The sequence below is a fragment of the Ischnura elegans genome, chromosome 8 (assembly GCF_921293095.1).
Source record: "Ischnura elegans chromosome 8, ioIscEleg1.1, whole genome shotgun sequence".
Lineage (NCBI taxonomy): Eukaryota > Metazoa > Arthropoda > Insecta > Odonata > Coenagrionidae > Ischnura > Ischnura elegans.
The window spans coordinates 37667222-37690918 of record NC_060253.1 but is presented as its reverse complement, the minus strand read 5'-3'; the positions used below and the strand labels follow the sequence as shown (position 1 = coordinate 37690918).

Here is a 23697-nt window from a genome sequence, read left to right as displayed (position 1 = left end):
GACATAATTATACATTTTCAAAATTTTTAAAGTTAAATATGATTTTTAATACACCTACATACTGATAAATCGAATAAGTAGCTTTTACATTTGGTGCTGCATGCACGCATATTATTCAGATGGAAATGAGCAACTCTAATGAAAATGAGAACACTTAAGAGCACATAAAATACATGGCACAAGTATTATTATTATTATTAGTATTCTACCGATTAAGGTAGATTTTCATACAATCGGCGAGAAAAGAAAGGTCATTAAGTCAATAGGTATAGGTATCGATCCCTTGCTAATAAATGTACCCTTACCACGTGGCGAAAATAATATAATTGAGATTAACACTTGCAATTTTGCATATTTATAAAATTAAAATAAAATTATTATCGTGGAAAAAATTATAATCGGGGAAAATAGCAATTTTTTATTTCAATATGGGAAAATTGCTTTCCATCACGCTTGGATCCTCGGATTTTATACAAATGACTTAAGCTGTCGACAGTCTCCTAAAAATACCATTATTATTATTGTATTCTACCAATTGAGGTGGGTTTCCATGGAGTATTCAAGAAGTGAGCTGGGAGCCTCCCTTTCCTTCCAGCACTACCTTCTTTAATTCACTGTAAGGCCTACTCTCTTTCAATCTATCTAAAAATCCCATTCTTTTCCTTCCCCTCCCTCGTTTCCCTAACATTCTACCCTCTAACACCATTTTCAACATCCCCTCACCGCTAAGCACTAACTCAATCCATACCTTCTGTCTCCTCCGTATCTCATCTAAATGCTGCCTCTCCTCGCCAACTATATCCAGCACTTCGTCATTCCTTTTCCTCTCCGTCCATTTCACCCTCCCTATTCATCTCCAAATCCACATCTCGAATGCCTCCAATCATCTCTCGTCTTCTTTCCTCAGTGTCCACGTTTTCGCACCGTAGGCAAGTATGTAATAAAAAATATGCAGCGATTAAAATATTAACATTTTTGATAATTATCCGGAATGTGTGTACTTTTATTCTTTTTGAAGCGGCATTGCGTTCGATTTCGGCGATTATTTCGGACCACCACTTTCGAAGGTTCGTACCCGGCGCGCACTGAGTCAAGAACCGGTTAACGGGATTGGACGCCGGCAGCCAATCGGAGTGCCTCTGGGCAGAATATTAAAATACTATGCGATATGTATGAATACTTGGTAACCCGTGCGAAAATTTAGCACTTTCACGATCAGGGAATAAGTATGTTAAGGAATCGGTGTAATTTGATTTTAATTAGAGTGGAAGGTGTATCATAAAGTACCTTCTTAATATTTGCTTTCTTGCAAAAGTATACAAAAAATATGAATATAATACAGGCAAGGGAGTTTATTTACAGCAAGAACAATCATGACATCCGTTACTGAAACACTCTTCATACTTCTTAGATTTTATTTTAATATTTTTGCCTGCTTATTTTAAGTTTCTTTGATTTAATTATGAATTTAATGGGTGTTTAAACCTTTTTTTGAAGCTTAGAATAAAAAAAAGTGTGGAGTCAACATACCTCGAGCGAGTAATCGACACGGTAAAATCGAAACTTTGAATCCAAATTGATGGGTAAAGATTCCAAAAAGATGGGGAAGACGATGGACTTAGAGATTGAGACTGTATTTTTCGCCAGGAGATGGATGTTTGTGAACGTATGATTGTTAAATGATATCAAAACACCCCAATGTAAAGGCCGAATGGTGCTGTTTTCGGGGGTGAAGAAATAAATAAAATAAATACAAATAAAAAAATATATTCTGTTCCGTCCCCTCCATATTTTTTGATATGGTTAAATAGTACGTCACCAATGGGATGCACGAATTCCAATTTTCACCTTACCAGGACGCATGGAATGCCATAAGGTAGCGAGCAGAAGAAACCACCTCAGAGCCACAATGGTACGCCATTCCTCTATTATATACCTTTAAACCTACACCTGCACAACTGCAAACAGGTTCACAGCCTACAAAGGTGAAGTTGTCTCTTTATGCGACGGTTCGTCGCTATTCCTTTTTCCCCCGAAGAAGAGACCAACCTCGCTGAAATGAGAGCGGGAGTGGATGGTTTGAATGGGAGACGTCGCGCCGTCGCAAAATATGGCGACTCCAAATTTTTGGCAACATTTTTATTTGTGGCGCAGCCTGAATACATAGAGTTCCTTTAACACTGGTTGTGCTTGCGCCGTAAATTGATTTTGTTAATCTGAGAATATATTGTTTATAATTCTAGTTTACATCTGCATCTGCATATATCCTGCGAGCCATCTCTAGGGTGTTTGGCAGAGGGTGACCAATCAACAGCGTTGAAGGGGATCCCCACATTCACCACTGAATTATAGTATTCTACCGATTAAGGCAGCTAAAAAAGATGGCGGGACAATGTGGAGGATAAAATTTTTTTCGCAAGTAACGGACTGCAGAATTCGTTCAATTTCTGAGAATAAGAGAACAATCTTCAAGTGGACAAGAGTCGAGGTGCATAATTATAGTAGTATTCTATCAATTAAGGTAGGTTTCCATGGAGTACTAAAGAAGTAATCTGAGAGCCTCCCTTGCCTTCCAGCACTGCCTTCTTCAATTCAGCGTAAGGCCTACTCCCTTTCAATCTATCTAAAAAGCCTATTCTCTTCCTTCCCCTCCCTCGTTTACCTAACATTCTACCCTCTAACACCGTTTTCAACATCCCTCCCCGCTAACCCCCTGCCAAACACCCTAGAGGTGGCTCGCAGGGTATTATGTAGATGTAAGCACTCCTCCCATCCATACCTTCTGTCTCCTCCGTATCTCATCTAAAAGCTGCCTCTCCTCGCCCACCACATCCAGCACTTCGTCGTTCCTTTTCCTCTCCGTCCATTTCACCTTCTCCATGCCCACATCTCGAATGCCTCCAATCTTCTCTCGTCTTCTTTCCTCAGTGTCCACGTTTCCGCACCGTAGAGAGCTACACTCCACATAAAACTCTTCACTACTACTGTAGTACTACACGCTACTACTCACGAAGGCAATGTGCATATGTAGCTAAAACATGCAAATCATGCTGTAAGAGATAATATGAAGATTCAGAAACATGCGTTTCGGAACACATAAATAATTAAGCTACTCTACCAGTCAGCAAACCTATTTTTATCTACTAACGCTGCCCGCTTCCATGCAAGGTCAGAGCAATGGAAAAATAGAATCATGGAGTGAGTCGCCCGAGGCAAGTAGCACCATTAATTTTATAGATGGAGACATACTTAATAGTACGAGGGAGGAATGACATTTTAAATCTCTCCGTTTTGCAATCTGTTTCCTTTACTTAATTCTCGTGATTACGTCTACAATAGTACGACGGTAAAAGAAGGGTATTTTTCACATTATCCGAGAAAAAATCTTTTCCTAATTAACTAACAAAATGTAAACTATAGTAGACGTACTACACACTACTACTCACGAAGGCAATCTGCATATGCAGCTAAAACTTGCAAATCATGCTGTAAGAGATAATATGAAGATTCAGAAACATGCATGCATGCATTTCTTTGGTCTACGATCCTGCAAAGATTACCAATTCCTCAGGGTCTGCAAAACTGCTGCTCCGTCCAAGCTACTGCTTCCTCAGATCTCCTTCCATGTCCATGGATCACCAGTGTATGTAACGTATATATATGTACGTGTATGATCTTGAAGCTATAACTACGGTTAACTCTACGACGGATTCAAATATTCTTCACCATGGAAAAATGAATTGTTCGCCTTCAGAAATCTTTACCTTAGATTCTATATGTAATTTTTTGGAATACTTAGACATCCTGAATTCAACTAAGAGATCGATACTGAAGATATAATTGTCGTTAACACTACGGTGAGTATAAAATCAATTTTTTTTCATACTGGGAAAATAAATTACTCTCCTTCGGAAATCAGCACCTCGTTAACTCCATTGTGTGCGTTCAACGCATAAAAGACACCCAATGACCCAATTGGAAGATTTTTTCCACACAACACACTACTTACAGAATGGTCCAATCCCATGTAACGTGCCAACGCTCTATCCCATACAAAGAAGCGGGGTGGACGGCTGGAACAGTAGATATCGTCGTGAAATATGACTACGCTCTATTATTTGCAAAAGGTGATCGACAGATATGGTCCAGAGTACGGACTTTCCATAAAAAATGAAAGGGATAGGTTGAAAAAATAATATTCTGACATTCTCGGAAGGGTGTGATTATTATACAATGCATTGTATAATAATCACACCCTGCAATTGTTTGTAAAGTTTAAAAAATTAAAAAATATGATTATAAATTGATTATAGCATTTCTTACGAAACATGATAACTTTGAAATTAGCATTGAGAGAGCAGTCCTGACGTAGAGACGAGGACTTTCTCGGCGCCGTAAACACAGCACAAACCAAACACCTTACAATTAGAGGTGTTGAAATGAAAGGTAGTTACTCTGTTCCACAATAAACTGAGTCTCAGTCTAAAGGCCTGTTTACACGGTACATTAACACGTACGAGTTCATGTACGTTTGCGTGAATGATTTTTGTGGACCGGAACGGAACATGTACGAATGCATGAACCAAATTAGAACAGGTTCTATTTTCTGTGCATGCATTCGCACAAGTTGGGTGGTTACACGGTGCATTTTGGCGTTCATTTTCGCGTTCATACATTTAGACATTAACCCGTACGGGTTAATGCACCGTGTAAACAGGCCTTAAGACTGAGTTCTTGTTCCATGGCTCTGTTATCCGAAACGCGTCGTACGCATTAAATTATTGTGGAAAAGTGGAACTGCCTTTCATTTCAACATGTCGAACATCCACCATATGACGCTTGAATCAGTTGTCTAAATCTACATAATACCCTGCGAGTCACTTCTGGGGTGTTTGGCAGGGGGTGATCAATCACCAGATTGCACCATGCAAATGGACTCCCACAGGCACACCATACGGTCTAAAAAAGTCACGCATACTAACAACTTATACTAACACATGCTGTTAGAAGTAATAATAAAATTCAGAAACATGTATAATGTTTTACATAAGTTATTAGGCTACACTACTAGTCATCTAATCTATTTGTGAGTCTATCGCTGCCGATACAATCTCTTATTGATCATGAAAAAAGGACAAATATATCTTTTCTAAAGTCTATCTCTCTTATTTCATTTATATGATCTGATTTTCCGTAGTAGGTTGGCGTCCGTAACATATGGCTAACTTCGTTAGTAAAGATACTGAATTTTCTTGAATTTATCCAAAATATTTAGTCTATTTTCAATCTACGGTCTGACAGAGATTCTCATCCGAGTTTATCTAAGAGGTCAGTTACAATAACAAGATTATCGTAACGACTTTTCACTTTTCACGCTCTTCTTTGCACGCGTTCTAACTCTGTTATTAAGCCTTTTTCATGAGGGTCCCGAACGCTGGAGGTGGCTCACCGGGTTGGTATTACCAGAGAGGAGTATTACCTCGATTGAATGAATTGCACTCCATTGTACCTTGAAGATGATGTAGCAACATTGTAACCGAGGTCGTAGTGAATTTTATAACCGTGGAAAATTGCTAACATTCATGCCAATATGCAACACGTGAGATGTGTTGGAACCGGTATTACGTAGATGTAAATTTTGACTTGTAGTGTAGCTCACTAACCAATGTAAAACTTAATGCATGTTTCTTATTTTTATTATTACCTATTTCTAACAGCATGTGGTCGTATAATTTGTTAGTATACGTGACGTTTTTTGGACCGTGTGGTGTGCATGTGGGAGTCCATTGCATGCTGCATGCTGGTGATTGATCACCCCCTGCCAAACACCCTAGAGGTGGCTCGTAGGGTATTATGTAGATGGAGATGCAGATCTCGGATTTTTACAATTTCCATATTAATCACCTGCGCAGAAGTAGAAAATGGCCCTTGTTTATGTTTACTCCGAGGGTTTTGCACGGGGGAGAGTTCGCAAAATATGGCAATGCCGCATTTTTTGGCAACAGGGTAATTGGCATTGTGGGAGGAGGAGGAGGGTGGTCTGAAATGAGTTTCGTTTCTCGCTCCACTGCACCTGAGCGCATTGGTGCACGGAATGGGAAGACGAGAATAGACTCAAAGGAGGAGATGGGTCGCACAAAACCGTCCGGTTTCACCTTTAAGCCTTTTTGGATCATTGTCCAAGGATTTCCGACAAAAGACTGCGGAGAAAGCATGAGGAGATCTTTTTTGCGTGAGGTGGTTTTTCTCCTCTTCCCTCAAAACCCTCCCCGCATCTTCCGAAACCAGAGCAGGGCGTTGCTTCAGGGTTGAGAGTTTTGTTGTGTTCAGAGGGTGGGATGGAGGGGGGTTGAGGGAGTCTTTGGTTGGTAAACAACCAGCTGCTCCGTAGGGGAAACTTCGCCTCAAGGCAAGTCGCCCCAAGACGGGGCGAAGAAAGGAGTATAAGTTTGGGTGGCCTGATATTGCAACCCCGGAGGCAATGAGGATTGCAATCTTCAAAGCAAGGGGTCCGATCCTCTCTCAATTGTCCCCAATGGTATGAGGCAATCGGAATATATATCTCGCTCTCTATTGGTTAAGGGATCAAATGGAGAAAATGATATCGTTCTCTGCGATCTGAAGTCCTAGAGTTACCATATTCATTAATTATCAAAATTACTATCGTAGTCAGTTGCAATTTGGCAACTGACCAGGTGGTAACATGTATATATCCAAAAAACATGTGAACAAATTTAAAAAATTAAATTGAAATTTCTAAACAAATAAGTTAAAATTTAGTTAAGAGAGTAAATAAAATTAAAGATTTCAAAAATAATTTTGTATATATTTTATAGTTTTACTTGAAGAGGTTGTGTTTTCGTCACCTTTACATTTTCAAAATCAAAACATTAAAATGAAAAATAAGGCAAAAGATTTTTATATGGGTAATTGGAAATCTAAGGCATTATAAATGCAACATAAAAAATGATAAATATACATAAATACTACGTATGAAATTATTATAACTATTATCGTAATTGTTTATAATTTTTTCATCAGCCCTGAGGATGAGTACGGAGACGGAGCTCGAAACGTTTCTAAGCCGGTGGGAATCCCGAGAAAAGTCTACCCACATTTAAAATTTGGCACTAAAAAGTAATACCTCGACTTAAATTACCGTGTTGTATTCCTACTGGTATAAAGTATCATTTTTACTTTGTTTTTCTTTCCTACAGCATTTTTTTCTGGTTTTAGGCGAGGTACGGGTTACATCAAGCACTCTCGTCCTTTCATTCAAAATTTTCCAGAAATTCGACAAGAAGTACATATTTAAAATCGCAGCGTTTTGTATCGTAAGGAACAAATTCCTTTGGTTGTCAGATATATTTTGGAACTTGGTACATTGAGTGAGGAACCACATCTGTGGCAGAGATACTAATTGAATAATTGGTACGATGTGCACTCTCTCTGATTTATGATTCAGTTATAATTTAATAAGTATTACAGTTGGATCCATCTGAGAAAAATGTGTATAAAATTTATAAAACCTGAATATCTCCGCCCCAGGTAACGGGGGAGTTGTTGTGACAGACAGTGTTGTAACTTGATGTAACAGACTGGGAAAACTTTTGAAAAATGACATGCCTGGAAATACATTTTACATCATTTTTGCACTTAAAATTTAACCCTTTCCAGCGCAAGTTTTTTTAACCCATAAAAATTTTTTTTTCGTTTTTTTATTTTTTTTCATATTTTTCGTTTACTTTAGCCCAAAGAATGATTTTATTTTAATGTGCACAATTTATCATTATTATTAATAAAAATAAACACATGTAGCCTTTTGGCAACATTGGGCAATTGTGGTTGTGTTTGCCCCCATGTTCCCAAAGTAGCCATATGGCAACATACTGTGATAATGGAATGGAATATAATATATTCTTACTTTTTATTGTAGTTTCTTACTTATTCCTGTTGTTTGTAAATTTATATTGGTTTAATTATGAATTATTATTAGACTGAAGAGGTGAAGTGATCGGGATACACATCAGATTGACTACAAAGTACTATTGTAACTATATTAACATCCAAGAGTGGAGACGGAGGGAGTAGACCCGGTGGCGACGACATTTGATACACTGTGTGAGTTATAGATACATTGTAAACTCATGTTGCCATATGGCTACATCTGGCTGGAAAGGGTTAATAAATCAGATGCAGTTATTATAAGTCAACACTAGACAATACCTTAAAATATTTTTTTTGTTTCTCTGAGGCTTTGGGGGTGATCTATCCCCCTCATCCCCCCCAATAGTTACGCCTCTGCATCACAATATGTCACTACCACTTTAGTAATAAATTTAAAACAATAAAGAATTCTCCGATCGATATGGGACTCATAAATTATGAGAAATACAATGTGCGGAAGTACAACAATGTTCATGGTAAGAGAACATTGGAACATACCGTTCCAAAATTGTTAAACAGCCGTCCCCAATCCATAGAATCAACCGAAAAATTTTCAGTGATAAACAGTGTTTTTATATATATATACAGTGTTTTTAAGAAAAATATGATTAAATGGTAATGTGAATGCCTAGGGATATAATTCACTTACTTGAATATTTCTTTTCACGAAATTAGTTTAACACGGCACCTTTTGACAAGCCTTAAATGGCTTAGCAGGACCATGAATGTGTATTTATTATTTTAAGAAAATTAAGAAAATTGATTTGGCGTACGTTTAATGCAATAGTTCAGTTTTTTTGTAGTTGTTATGTTACAATATTATGTACATATTTAAAAAATCAATTTCTTTGTATTCAATTACTATATACTTACAATCAGTTCTTTTTTTTCAATTTTTGTGAGTTCAAATTATTATTAATGGCTTAGTAGGACCATGCAGATCTATTTGTTATTGTAAGAAAATTGATTTGACGTGCATTTATTGTAATTGTTCAGTTTGTTTGTAGTTTTTATGTCACAATATTATGTTCATATTTGCTCCATTTTTTATCAATTTCTATGATTTAATTACAGTATATTTACAACCAGTTTGTTTTTGAAATTTCTGTCAATTTGCATATATTAATAAAAGTAAAAATTATTAAAAAAATATTATTATTGTTGTTATTATTATTATTATCATATTGTATTTCACATAGAGCGTTTGTATTGCTATACTATTTTATTTCATATAGAATTAATAATTATATATTTAAAAAATATTGTTTCATGACAAATCTCGCAGCTAGCAACCTAAAGGACATTTTCCACGGGGATGCACCACCATGCAGCGATGTGTAGCACTTCCCCGTCCGAGAGATTCGGAAAGCGAAGAATAAGGGGCCTTCGGAGACTGCTTGTCACGCAGAGATGCTCGTGAGCAATGGGGTTTTTGTCGGGTTTCGGATGAGAAGAGGGTGGAATGGAGCATCGGTCGGTAAACATCCAGCTGCTTCGGATGCTGCCCAAGAGACTCTCCGCCCCCCCCCCCCCCCCGCCCTCCGGGGCCGATGCGAAAAAATGAAAGCGTCGCGCCGCGCGGGAGGTGAATGAGGTCGACTCTGGTGTTGTTGTGCGGGCAATGAAAGGGAGAACTAAGCCAAAGCCAAATATTCTACGGTCTGATTCATTCAGAATCAGGGGTAGTAAGGGAAAAGATGAAACAGCGCAGAATCCTCCATACATTACTAGCATGGTTTTTCAGGAGAGGATTACTCAGAAATAGCACGGTTTATGTCATGGTCGGATCAACGAAGTGTTTTTTGGATTCAGGGGGGGTAGCCGGGTGATTACTTTCCGTAGATCCTTATTGGTATGCAATACCTCCCTGCGATAATGCCTGTAAAGGTATGATTTGCGTAGAGAGTTAAACTCCTAGATATTCATCAATAATTTTTAACCATGAACTGGTTCATATTAGGATTAAATAATTGCTATTTAAATTTTTGCACCGGGGCGTTGTAAAGTTCGAAGGTTTGTTAGGATCGATATTAGACCGTTGAAGATTCGATACTACGTTATATTGAAGGTCGGGAATTTAGAGTGGCAATAATCATGAATTTTTGACGGTTGTTGCTTTCTTTTGTCAGTCCTAATTTATTGAATACACATATCGGTTAATGGAATCCTTACAAATGACGAATACGAAAATATATCTAAGAGAGAATACAGAGTAAAATTTTGATACACGTATAGGATATTGACACGTGTAGATAAATTCAAGCATAACACAGCGCTGCTGCGTAAGAAAACAAAGTTCACTTTGTGTGCATGCACGTTCTGCAGTGAATATTTACTTATACCGACCATAGTTTCGTTACAGTTGTATTGTTATCTATTGCTACACATTACCCAGAAATCCACTAACTAGAGGTGTTTGGCAGGGGGTGACATCACCAACATGCACCAGAGAAATAATATTTATTTCCACGATCATGTACTACGTGTCCTTGACGCTACATATGACATATAGTAGACTAGTATAGTGGATATAGTAGACCTACTATGCCCAAATGTAAATCTACCGAACAATCACTACGCAACACATACGTTACATCTGACAAGCTATGGGATTAATCTGCATCTACAGAATACCCTGCGAGCCACCTCTAGAGTGTTTGGTAGGGGAATCTACACATTACTTATGAAGGGCATCTGCCTAGGAAGCGAGAACATGCAAAATATGCCGCTAGAAATTCCATGAAAATTCCGCTTGGGTAAGTTATCCTTATCAAGGGCACAGATGTTTGTGTGTGTTTGATTGTTGTATATAATCCAAAAACCCCGATGTAAAAGGCCGAATAGTGCTGTTTTCGGCAGTGTGGAAATAAACAAAATATGAATAAACACGGTCACATAAATGTTAAGCATATAAACAAATAAAACTTGAACATTCATGCAAAGGTAAAACGCCCGTATAGTCTCTTATCGCTCGCGGAAAGAGATACATTCTAAATATATCTGTTCAACAGTCTATCTCTCTTATTTCATTTATGTGATCTGATCTACAGTAGTATGCTGGCGATCGTAAGATATGGTTAACTTCGTCGGAAAATAAACTGCTCGGGAATTTACATAAAATTTTTAGTCTAGGTTTTAATCAACGCATGTCTTCTACTTGTTCAATTTCTACTTGGCTTGGCTTGGCCTGATAGTGACTCCCATTCGGCTATGAAACCTCGATAATTATATATTAGTATCGAAACTATAAACAGTGTTAAAAACATCCATTGTGAAACGTATGAAGTGAATTTGATTTTCCTGTGCCGTGGCTCAACAAAGTAAAGCTATAGAAATATTATACAGCAAAAAGCATAATATTTAAACACACCGTACGTCACGAAAAGCGACGAATTAAACCGGAGAGATGTGCTTCCTTCTCACCAAGCGTCGGTGGTATAATGGTCAGCATAGTTGCCTTCCAAGCAGTTGATCCGGGTTCGATTCCCGGCCGACGCACATTTTTATTCCCTGCCTCGGCGGTGGTATAAAGTCCCCGCCTGCTAATTATGAATGATTAAATAGAAAAAAAGGGAGCCGCATTTTTTTCGAATAATATTCCTATGCCGTGGCTCAGCAAAGTAAAGCTATAGAAATATTATACAGCAAAAGACATAATATTTAAACACATCGTACGTCACGAAAGGCGACCAATCAAACGGGAGAAAGTGTTACATTTTAGCTATAACTGTAGAAATTATTCAGTTTAAACAGTAGCATACTAATATCATTCACAGTGACCACTCAAATATTAAAACAGCAGACTCCCGATTATCCGGCTGCGGTTTATCCGGGTTGTGGGTTATCCGTGCATGAGTTCATGGTCTTTCGAAGTTTTCTGCGATCTTTATGAAAAATACAATCGGACGGAAAAGAACCAACATATTTGCATTTCTTTAATACAATGCTACACCAGGCTAATTATTATAGTCCCCTTCTTAAGGTACTTTTAAAGTGTTACACGGAGAATCTTAGAGATTGGGTTGGTGTGGTTTCTCCTCACCCTTGCTTCCATACCCTTCCCTCATGTCGCAAATGGCCTCAGCTGTTGTTCGCCTCCTCCAAATACATACCACACCAGATACATACCAATTTCCCCCTCCTAGAAAATATTCGGTCAAGTACACCCCTGGACCGTAGACTCATTTCTAACCTTCACGCCATTGTCATACCTCACCGCTACAACCCTCCTGCACTTATTTCACGCCTTCCCCCACCAATTAAATATAGGTATACAGTGCAACTTGATTATCACGGCCGTATCACGGATATAACGCCATTCGTTCCTAAGTCCCACAAAAATTATAGTGTAAGCATTGATAAACCTCGTATTCATCGTCAATGCATTCCAAAAATCTCGTAAATAACGTCAACGAAATCCGGCTCCAAGCAACAAAGGACAGTCCAAAATAGAATCACAGATTTCCTACAGCAGTAGGACTTCATTTAAACGTGCTTGTAAGTTTTGAATTTTTATTAATATACTGTATTTTGCCTTTACTCAGTGGCGCATCTATAGGGGGGCTATACATAAGGCTGTGCAAACCCCCCCCCCCTTGGTTGTCCAATTTACACTGGATATAACGGAAATTTTGTTCGGACCCCCACTACTACAGCTGGGGGGTTATCCCCTTACCCACCTTCCATCAAGCCCCCCCCCCCTGTTCCTATCTTGGGTCCACCACTGCCTTTACTTAAACATAATACTGTGTTTGTTGCATAAAAACAACTCATTTTGATGACTTTTTTGCATTAAACATAAATAGTACAATGCTGTAACTCATAAATTTAATTTTCTTTACACAAATAAACTCATTAAAGTATGCATTTCATGAAAAATCTTAACTTTTTATTTCTCCTGCGTTATTGATCAATTAGTTAAATAAACATTTCATGGTATCACTTTGTGGATGTTGACAGCAGCAGAGAAGTCAAGAGTGGAAGCACTCGAAATGTGGTGCTACCGAAGAATGATGAAGATAAAATGGATTGACCGTGTGAGTAACCAGGTAGTGCTAAGGAGAGTAGGAGAAAAGAGAAGCCTCCTAAAAACATTAAGCAGAAGAAGGGACAACTTAGTTGGCCACATTTTGAGGCACGATGGTCTGATGAAGACAATCGTTGAAGGACAAGTGGAAGGGAAAAAGGGCAAGGGACGGCCCCGAATGAGTTATATCGGACAGGTTATAAAGGATGTAAAAGAGAATAAATATGTAGCTATGGAGAGATTAGCGGATAGGAGAGAGAAATGGAGAGCTGCGTCAAACCAATCTTAGCATTGTTGACTAATGATGATGGTATCACTTTGATATAGCGTCAATGATTGTGTTGTCTCTTAAATGACGTTATAATCGAGTTATGCTGTAATGACTATGACAATGACTAGCCGTGCGAGAAAAGGTTGTTTCACTCTAGAAAATGACGCGGGAGTATTGAAACCGGAGATGTACCATACATTGAAATAAAAGGCAGTTGTAATTTTCCACAAGTAGGAATCAGATGCAAGTTCTCTTAGTTCGGAGTAAGGTTCAATTTGAGGCACTTCTGGTTGAAGACGATGTTCAATTCCGCTTTACGGAATTTCACTCACAAATACCCGTAGGTATGTCTGTTTCCTACTCCATTCCTCAAAACTTTCAAATTCTCCCTCTCCTCTTCCACATATTTTTAATTGTGATTTTCTCATGTACTGTGTTGTCTTGTACCGGTTGATGGCTCTGCGAATCGAAAGACGTCGTACGCATTAAAATAATGGTGGAAAAGTGCGACTGCCTTTTGTTTCAATGTGCCGAAATTCCATCGTATCACACCTGAATCGGTGGAATTAATTAGGTGAACAAGATATCGCGTGCGGAATAGACGTAGTGACCAGCATCTTTAATTGAGTGAAGTATCCTGCCAAACCAAAGGTTGCGGGTTCGAGCCCTGCCTGAAAAAGTTACCCTTATCTTGGACATGGCTGTTTGTGATCGCACATTGTTGATGTTTAAATTTAGCAATGATAACAATGCGTGACCTCCACAGTTTATTTTTAATATTACCACAGGTTTCGGCATTCAAGCCAGTAGCGTAGCCAGGGGGGTCCGGACCCCCCCGAAATATTAAAGAACAATTACTTTGCATCATAAAATAAAATATAATATCGAAAAATCAAGAACTTACAAAATATTTCTTTGACAAGTGAAGTTTCTTTGAATATGGAAAGTGTTAAAATTAGCTAAAAACCTCTCCTTAGTACTCTGTTTTTTTTTAAATTTCTCCTTGATTTCCCCCCCCCCCCCGGACGAAATTCCTGGCTACCCCATTGTATCAAGTACATAAATAACAAATGCTATTTATTCCCTTGATATTTAATGGCAATAATACATTGACCTAATGATGACAATATGATATGACTTGATGACAACATGATAATGACTATATAGCCGAAACTTATCTTGATTTTTTCAATAAATTGCAAGCCACGAAGTGTTATCATTGCTAATACGGAGCCCTTCCACCACGTACAAGCTTATTGCTTCGATTTGATACTTAAATTGTCCGATATAAAGGCCGGACACCTATGGTAGAGAAGGAAAATAAAACATCTCTGTTCCTCCAATACTTTTTTCCGTAACTACTCGCCCCATTCTTTTGACAGACAGAAATAATAAGGCGATAAATTACCCCTGATTAGTTTGCACCGCAGCGACACCTGCAGCGGATGTGTGAATACAGACATCATAATTATTGAGGTCAACCCTTCCGAAAATTCAAGTATATATATGCAGTCATTAAGACGTTAGTCCCACTTTCTCATCGCCACGGAGTAATTAAAACTCAATTTTCACCTAGCGATCAAATCCTCCTTCCGATGTATCACTGTAAACTCCTTTTTTTATTTTCATCGCAGGCGAGAACTGAGTTGAGTTTCAGCTGCCGCATGATGACCACAAGTCAGCGGGAGTAATTTAGCTTACACTTGCAGACACTGGCTTAGCTAATTAAAAGTGCATGCTAATTGACAGGAAGTCCGGTGCTTTAATGCGAGAAAAAAAATCACATGCAGGAACTAGCCTCCTCACACTGGATGAAAAGGAAATATGCTGATGAGTAACAGGATTCCATAGCACCTGCTGACTGGTTAATAACGAAAGCACGTCAGTGATATATATTCTTCGAGATAACTGATACGTTTTACGCTTGATGTAAGAGAGGGATACGTATAAAAAAAAACTAGAATAACCCAAGCGGATAGGATGTTTTGCAAAAAGAATAATCTATTTACAGCTAGGAATGCAAGTATAAAAGCAAGGAGACAGTTCATCAAACGATCTTGGATATTTTCTTCTATGACAGTGAGGCATGAGCTATTGCAGATGTTGTGAAATCAAGGAAGTAAGACTTTGATGTGCCGCCGTAGATTATGAATGAGGATCGAAAGGATTAATCGAATAATGAGTACGTATTAACAATCGAGAGAAAAAAATTCGTCTGAAAACCATCTGAAGAAGATGGTAGAATATGGCTGCGATGTAACAAGCAGGATGGCCTTATGAAGAATATTGTCAAAGGACATACGAGCGAGGAGAAAGAGAAAGGATTGCCTAGGATTAGACGCATTGATAGGCGGTAAAAGAGGAAAACGAGAAAAAAATAAAAAAAGAGTGCTAAAGAAAATGTAAAACAATTATCTCATAGAAAAGTTAAGAACGAGAAATTAATCTACAAGGTGATAGAGGAGACAATTTCAAGCATTTTTGGTCTATTAACATAAGGTCACTACTCCTAAGCCACTGAGCCATGGACGTACCCAGCGGGGGGCGGAAGATAACAGCTGCCCCCCTCTAGGAGCAAAAATCGCAAAAGTCTTTGAGGAAAATCAGGACTGGGTCGGAACGAAATTTCAACAAATTTTCTTTTAAATCACGAAAAATGGTATTAGTATAAAACATATAACTAAATATTTTTTTTCAAGCAAACACTTTCAAAAAGTATTAAAACGCTGCTATAATTTTCTTAAAATGCTGGTTTCATTCACCTTTTCCATGCTAAAACGCTACAACTTAAAAGATATCCCCCCCTAGTTTTGATCCTGGTTGCGCCCTTGCACTGATCAATGGTTACGTAAACATTTTTGTGGATGCACTTAGCAGTTACTATGACAACGGTTTTTCTTGGGTATCTAGCCTTGTTGACATTTCATTTAATACTTTAGATTTTTAGGTTATTAAATAATCAAGGTAGGACGAAACTGCGATAGTAATAACATGAAAAAATTAATCTCAAAATGGCTGAGATTGCGCAGTCTTATTTTTGACACTCGCTCTAAGCACTCGCTTAATTAAGCTCAAAGATTATTTCTCGAAGTTAACAGTAATAAAAGTTAAGACCGAGAGATAAATCTGTAGGGATTTTCAGGAGGAATCTGCAATACTTAAGGAGAGAATTTTTTTGTACATAAACTTGGGGTAGCAACTCCTTAGTTACTGAGCCATGGCAACACAAACATTTTTTTATGCACTTTGCAGTTACCATGAAAACGGTCTTTCTTGAGTATCAGACATTTTCGACATTCTATTTTATTCTCTGGATTTTTAAGGAGATTATATAATATTGGTTGGACGAAAATGTGCGATTAAAATAGTCGGAAACAATCTTTCAGCTTAATTAAACGAGAGCTTTGGGCATGTTTCATCGATACGACTGCGCGATCTCAACTATTTTGAAATTAATTGTTTCAAAAATGTGAAAAAAATTTACTGGCATTTCGATAACCGCATCGAGTTCGGAAAAGTCACAACTTTGACGCCACGAAGGAAAACCCAAATAGCCTTCCTTGAACCTAAAGGTAGCTTTGACAACGTCATCTGTTGTCTACGGAAGGTAGTAACCAAGGGGAAAGGAGGCCCAAGAACATGGAGGATAAGCGTGATATTGATATCTGTTGCCGTATCGCACGCATTTTATTTGGCGGCGCCACTAGGCAGCTGCATCTCGTTCAGGGTGACTTACGCCATTGACAGTAGTGGAAGTTGTCTTTTTTAGTTGAGAATCGTCTCGCGTGCGTTTAATACGTACTTTATATGGTTTCTTGGCTAAGTTACGTATTATTGCCGTGTGTTATCACGTGGAAAGTGGATGTTGATGACTGCTAGCACCAAGAGTGGAAATTTTGAAATCTTATTTTCATACGCGAGGAGCAACAAATAATTCTAGCGGCATATTGAAATGAAATGAATTTGCACTTCCCCACGATATAATAATTCCATTATATAACACCTGCATCAGTAGAACCTAATAGGGTGGTTTCCTATTATTTTTTATTGTGTAAATCGAAAGATTATTACTCCTGGAGTACGTATTTCATGCTTTTAGATTTTTAAATTAAGATAGGTATCTATTTTTCGCGAATTTCAAGCGCGCGAAAACGCGACGGGTAAGTATGAATGCCGGGAAAACTCCGTGTGATGTCGTTCTGGTTCCCGCTGCCGCAAGTGAGGTGACCTTGGGGCGAGGCTCTGAGCGCTGATACGACGCAGGATGCTAGCAGGTAGCAGAGTACCGTGCTAGCTGGTAGCGCTTGGCTTAAATACTGATTATTATTCCCCCATCAAACGAAGGAAACTTTCCGAACTTAAGTATTTTTAATGTGTGATTATTATGAGATGTTTCCCTGAGCTCTGTGCCTCATGCATTCATTGGTAACCTCAGACGATGTATAACTCCTATCTACTCGTATAGAAACTAGGTCCTTGTAACGTCACGTGGAGTGGCATCGCATTGGCGCCAATCTGGCCCTTTTCAAATGAGGATAAAAATGGACTATTGCCATTCGTCTAAACCGGTATTTCTAAAACCAAATAATTTGTATATTATGAATACTCTAATGGTGGGTAACGAATCGCAATCAATGCCTTTCCTTTCCTTTGATGAAGGAAACTACCCTATTCTAGCGGCGGACTTGAGAATCCTGGTGGCAACGAAGGGAACTAGTCAAACTGACAACAGAATAGCGTCCTCCGCACGGCATTCCCGGGGTTATTCCGCGCACCATCCCTCTCGGCAACCTTCGTTTTCTTTCTCCCCATCCCTTTCGCTCGAGGCATGAACGTCTCTCTGTGAGAGTATATGTATACATGCGTTTAGAAGCAAAGTTTCTTTTTTTCTGTAGCGCAAGGAGAAGAAGAATACGTACCCGTATGCCCCACGCCATTCACCACGGTTGGCATTTCAGCTTGGGGGAAGGGAGATGTATCCACGTGTGCGTATCCAAAGGGACGTTTTTGCCGACTCTTCCGAAAGTCCCTCCCTGCCGCGTCGAGGCCGCTGTTTTTCTTTCGCCGCTTCGGGATCGCTCGTGCAAAAGACATCTCCGTAATATCTGCAAGGAACGAGAAGAATCTCAATGGAGGGTATTACGTTCGGAGAATCCCTCTGTTGCCATAAAGAATATTCATTCATAGAACGCAAGGCAAATATTTAATACCTAACCTGCTTTCCCAAGGGTAGAGTAATCTCTATGTAGGATGCTGTCGCTGACTATCCTGTCGCGAAAAGTAGGAATTCTTTAGTACAAAGGATGGTTAGCAGCGCTTAAGTAAGATCCGTGGATTTGATGTGCTAGTTGATTAATAACACGTAGGAGGACTAGGTATGGGATTATATAATGTAAAAAAATATTTTCAAGCAAAATTTTAATAAGAAATATTTTTAAGTAACTTGGGGCAGATGGTTCACACTTTTGAAATACATATCCTCACTCATCAATCCTCCAGCGAGTATAGCTACAGTAAGGTTCGTTGATTTTATGCGTTAATATATTAATAATATGTCACAGGATTCAGTATTTGATTAGAAAATGCAGAAACCCATTTTTTAAGTTAATACTTGAGGCGTATAGTTCACACTCTTTTGAAATACACATTCTCACTCATCAATCCTTCTACGGCTGTATAAAAATTGAGGAACTTCGCGAAATCTTTAACATTAAAAGAGGATAACTATGGTGTGACGTAAAACCGTAGCCAGAAAATCTAACTTCGGAAAGGTTCAAAATGTTTTACTTTAAATAGCTCAAAGTAACATACAATTGATACGCTGTGCTGTAGTTGTGAGCTTATGGGGATCCTGTTGCATGTTGGTGATTGGTCACCCCCTACTAAACACCTTTGAGGTGGCTCCTAGGGTATTTTGTTGATGTACTGAAGTTTAACTCGCTCACCATAGAGAGGACCTTGGCTTGGCGAACTGCTAGTCGAAATAGGGAGTATAAGATAGGATAAAGCGACTGTAGAGTCTGTGACGCTAATCTCTTGTTTTAATGAGTTCCAACTTTAGCCAAAACAAGGTATGATCAAATCCATACTAGTCTTCATGGAAGTCTATTCGTAATTTCCCCCCAGTTAATAGGGTCAAAGTTGCGATGTTTTGTCACTTTTTTCGGGTTAGGCGTCATAAACTGTGTGTCATTAACATTAACCCAGGTAAAAACACATGTTGCTATTGACTTCTTCGATGAAATACGGTGAAAAAGCACCTGACCATACCAACAAACTGTGGCTGTGAACCAAACTGACACATCTCTGAGAAATTGTCTGTTACGTATCAATGGGACGAAAACACTATCAATGTATTTCTCTTGAGAAATGGGGGTCACGTGTCGACTTCAGTTCATACAAATAACTAATTTGAATATGTAAAATAAGTTCTCGTATTCAGAATCTTCCTGGAGCGGGTCAGTTTCAAGCATCGCCATCAACACTCATCAATGCAAAGATTTGTTTGACTCAGGTCTCCGCTTAATAGGGTTGTTTCCTGTTTTTTTAATTGCCTAAATCGAAAGATTATTATTCCTGGAGTACGCATTTCACGCTTTTATATTTTTAAATGACGACATCTATTTTTCGCGATTAAATGAAAATTGAAAATTTTCAAGCGCGCGAAAATGCGACGGCTTAGTATGAATGCTGGGAAAAGCCCGTGTGACGTCATTCTGGATCCGGCTGCCGCTGTGTGAGGCAACCTTGGTGCGAATATAATAGTGCCGCTGCGATGAAGGATACTAGCAGGTAGCAGAGTACCCTTCTAGCAGGTAGCGCTTGGCTTAAATAAGGATTATTAATACCTTATAAAACGAAGGAAACTTTCCAACCTTAGGCAATTTTAATAGGTGATTATTCAGAGATGTTTACCTGAGCTCTGTAATTTCATTGGTAATCTAAGACGATGTATAACTCCTATCTACTCGTATAGAATTAGGTCCCTGTGACGCCGCGTGTAGTGGCATCGCCTGGGCGCCAATCTGACCTTTTTCAAATGAGGTTAAAATTGACCATTGACATTCGTCTAAATTGGGAATTATAAAACCAAATAATTTGTATATTATGAATACACTAATGGTGGGTAACGAATCGCAATGAATCCCTTTCGTTTTCTTTGATGAAGGAAACTATCCTGTTCTCCAGTCGGCTTATCCTTTAATACTCACAAAACTCTTATTTTTTTCATCTTTTATCAATTGTACATTTTATCCCATCAGTGGCCTTCCTCAGCAGTTTTTCCTCTGTACTTGCTCTTCTGCGATAGTTTTCATTAGACCAACGTGTCCCAATTCATTTTCTATCTCCAAATACCCCGAAAATAGCTCGCAATGTCCTTTATATTTATTTATTTAAAAATGCAGTGGGAGAAGAATGTGTTTTTTTGAAAGAACCACATTCTCGATTAGACGACCGTTCTTTCCACTTGCTTTCATGCGTTATTACATGAAATTCATGATTTTTATCATTTCTTTTGGACTGTAGAAATGACTTTTGCAGCCACGCGAGAATATCTATCACATGAAATGATTTCGATTTTGGTAATTTTAGTCTTTTTGGCATTAAAAATATTCAACTTCGTTTATCGGCTAAATTATTGGGTATGAGGATTCAAACAATTAATAACTGGGCAAGAACGAACATCTATGTTTTAGGTAGAGGTAACTTACCCAGGCGGGACTCGAACCCGCGACCTTAAAATTAGCTGGCGATATTATTTACGTCACCGCCACAGAGGCCGGAAAAAAAGTGCATCGGCCGGGAATCGAACCCGGATCAACTGCTTGGAAGGCAACTATGCTGACCATTACACCACCGACGCTGTTATATAATGTGATTAAATTGTTGTGTCTTCTACTCAGGGTTTTCAAAAGACTTGCCTCCTAATAAATATGTACCAGTTGCAGAAAAGTTTCTCGGGTTTTCCACCGGTTGATGTCATCCATGTCTCCCGACGTTTCGATCCGCGACTTGCTGATCATCCTCAAGGGATCCATTCGGAAGATCCCCTGAGGATGATCAGCAAGTCGCGGATCGAAACGTCGGGAGACATGGACGACATCAACCGGTGGAAAACCCGAGAAACTTTTCTGCAACTGATACGCCGGGAAAACCTAAGATCATACATAAAAATGTACCACATTAATCACGCTTAGTAAAATAAATCAGATAGAAAACTTCACCATTTTATATTAACCCCTTTCCATTCGATTAATTTTCCGAATATCGTGCTCCTATTCTCTATATATTTTTTCTGTGGTTCACTTTTAAATGGTAGGTCGTGAAATGGTATTTTGAAATTTGTAATAAACGCAGAACCGTGAAATAAAATGTGATTGTTAAACATGGAGAACACAACTATCGCTACTCGTATAAAATCATTTTAATCCTTCCAATGCATCATTTTTCTTTAAATATGAATTATTTATCTATATTATGTATCTTTTATCATTTTTAAGCTTTCAAAATAATTATATTGTTCCTCTAAATAGTGTTAAAATTATGAAAATCCGATGACGAGATACACTCGTCAATGCGCGGTTTAGCGTCGAAAGTTCATGACGAGCTAGACTCGTCAATACAGCGCAAGGGGCTAATTTATTTCAACCCATCCAGGCCTCGGAGCATAATGTCATTTTCAAGGTGAGTAAACTTCTCTCGGGTTTGATGTGAGTAAACTTCTCTCGGGGAAACCCGAGAGAAGTTTACTCACATCATTCGCCGGGAAAGCATCAAATCTTTCTTCATTTTCAAGGTGGTTTTTACGTGCCGAAGCCTGGGTCGGTCGGAATAAATGTTTGGAAATACATAAGTACTTTTCGTTATGTTAATTATCAAATATTTCCATCGAATTACGCCGGAAACTGTATTATTAAAAACTTCATCACTCGTAATAATATTCTCTTTCCCTTTATTCTGCTTTATTTAACGCCGCAGAGCTTACCCATTTAATATTGATCTAACGCGACAATGAATTTGTTCACGACGACGCGCGTTGAGGACGTCCATACTACTATAAAGTGAATCATCTGTTGAAAAGGAGATTAGACTTTACGGCACAGTATACAGGTGAATGGAATCTTTGGAACTTTGCGAAGTTACATCATCCAGGCCGAGTCTTCGAGTCCGAGACTTATCAAACGACAAATATGTACCTTCTATTTATATTAAAATATGTATCTGAGGATTTTACGGAAAGCACTTATGCTTACCCTCCAATGATACTTGCCATCAGACCAGAGTGTATCATTTAATTTTCCATTTCCTTATATTTCGAAAACATCTCGCAATGTCCTATACGATATCGCCCAACAATTAATGAACGTGCAAGCACGAACATTCACGCTCGGGATGGAGTTACCTTATCCAGGCGGGACTTGAAACCGCGACCTCAAAAGTTTGTAGCTAAAATTAGCAGGCCATGAAATTACCCCACCGCCACCAATGTTGAAAAAAAATGTGCGTCGGCCGGGAATCGAACCCGGATCAACTGCTTGGAAGGCAACTATGCTGACCATTACACCACCGACGCTGTGGTTAGGAGTCCGATTAAATTGTTGGGTATTCTTTCAAAGGTTATAAAAATATTTCTCTCTCTCTATTAATACCGCATTACTCACACTATCTATCCATCCAATAAAATAAACTGAAGGGGAAAGAAACCTTTACCAGCCAAATAATTTTACTTCCCCCAATATTTAACTAGTTTGATTATTAGTTTTTACCCATTTAATATTCATCATAACGCGGTTATGAATACACCCAAGACGACCCCTACCCACGAAGTACATACATCGCGTCACTTCATAGCAAGTCATCGGATGTAAAGGTGATGACACTCTAATGCACAGTATACAGGTGCAGGGGCGGTCTGGGGTGAACGGGGGCCCTCGGCTGGGGCTCATGATGGGGCCCTCCCCCGGAAAATTTTAGTAAATGTCACGGCCGAAGATGGATGTTGACGCTATTCTGGCTTTCAGGAACTAGATGAAAGTTAATTAAAATTGCAATTTAGTCAGAAAAAAAATTACTGTAAAAAAGTGAGAATTTCACAAACTACAAAATTCTATAATAGTAATCTAAAAAATACCTCTTAAATAAGCCTTTCAAATAACCCTTTCATAAAGAATCAGGTTCTATTTTTTTCTGACTCATTTAATTGATTTATTTTATTATGGCCTTTTTACATTGAGTATCCTGCAAACAAAGCAAATTAATGAAAACTTAGAATTTTATAATTACAAAATGACTTTGGTTCAAGTAATCTGTCTTTCTTTATCACACATTTCATATAAGCTTCACGATGGATGCGAGTGTTGGCGGGGGGTGGGGGGAGGGGGGCTCGGGGCCCTCGGCGATCGCCGCCTAGCCGACCTTACTAGACCGCCCCTGTACAAGTGGATCAAACTTC

The 23697-nt window shown here is 38.7% G+C and overlaps 3 non-coding genes across 3 annotated transcripts; 1 reads left to right on the top strand and 2 right to left on the bottom strand.

Moving 5' to 3' along the window:
* The first annotated feature begins 11373 nt into the window (after nucleotides 1-11373).
* Trnag-ucc lies at nucleotides 11374-11445 on the top strand. The gene has a single exon. It is a non-coding gene; the product is annotated as a tRNA-Gly (tRNA).
* Nucleotides 11446-21036: 9591 nt separating this feature from the next.
* Nucleotides 21037-21108, bottom strand: Trnag-ucc. Its single transcript has one exon. It is a non-coding gene; the product is annotated as a tRNA-Gly (tRNA).
* A 1638-nt stretch (nucleotides 21109-22746) lies between these two features.
* On the bottom strand, nucleotides 22747-22818 carry Trnag-ucc. Its single transcript has one exon. It is a non-coding gene; the product is annotated as a tRNA-Gly (tRNA).
* Nucleotides 22819-23697: the final 879 nt, after the last annotated feature.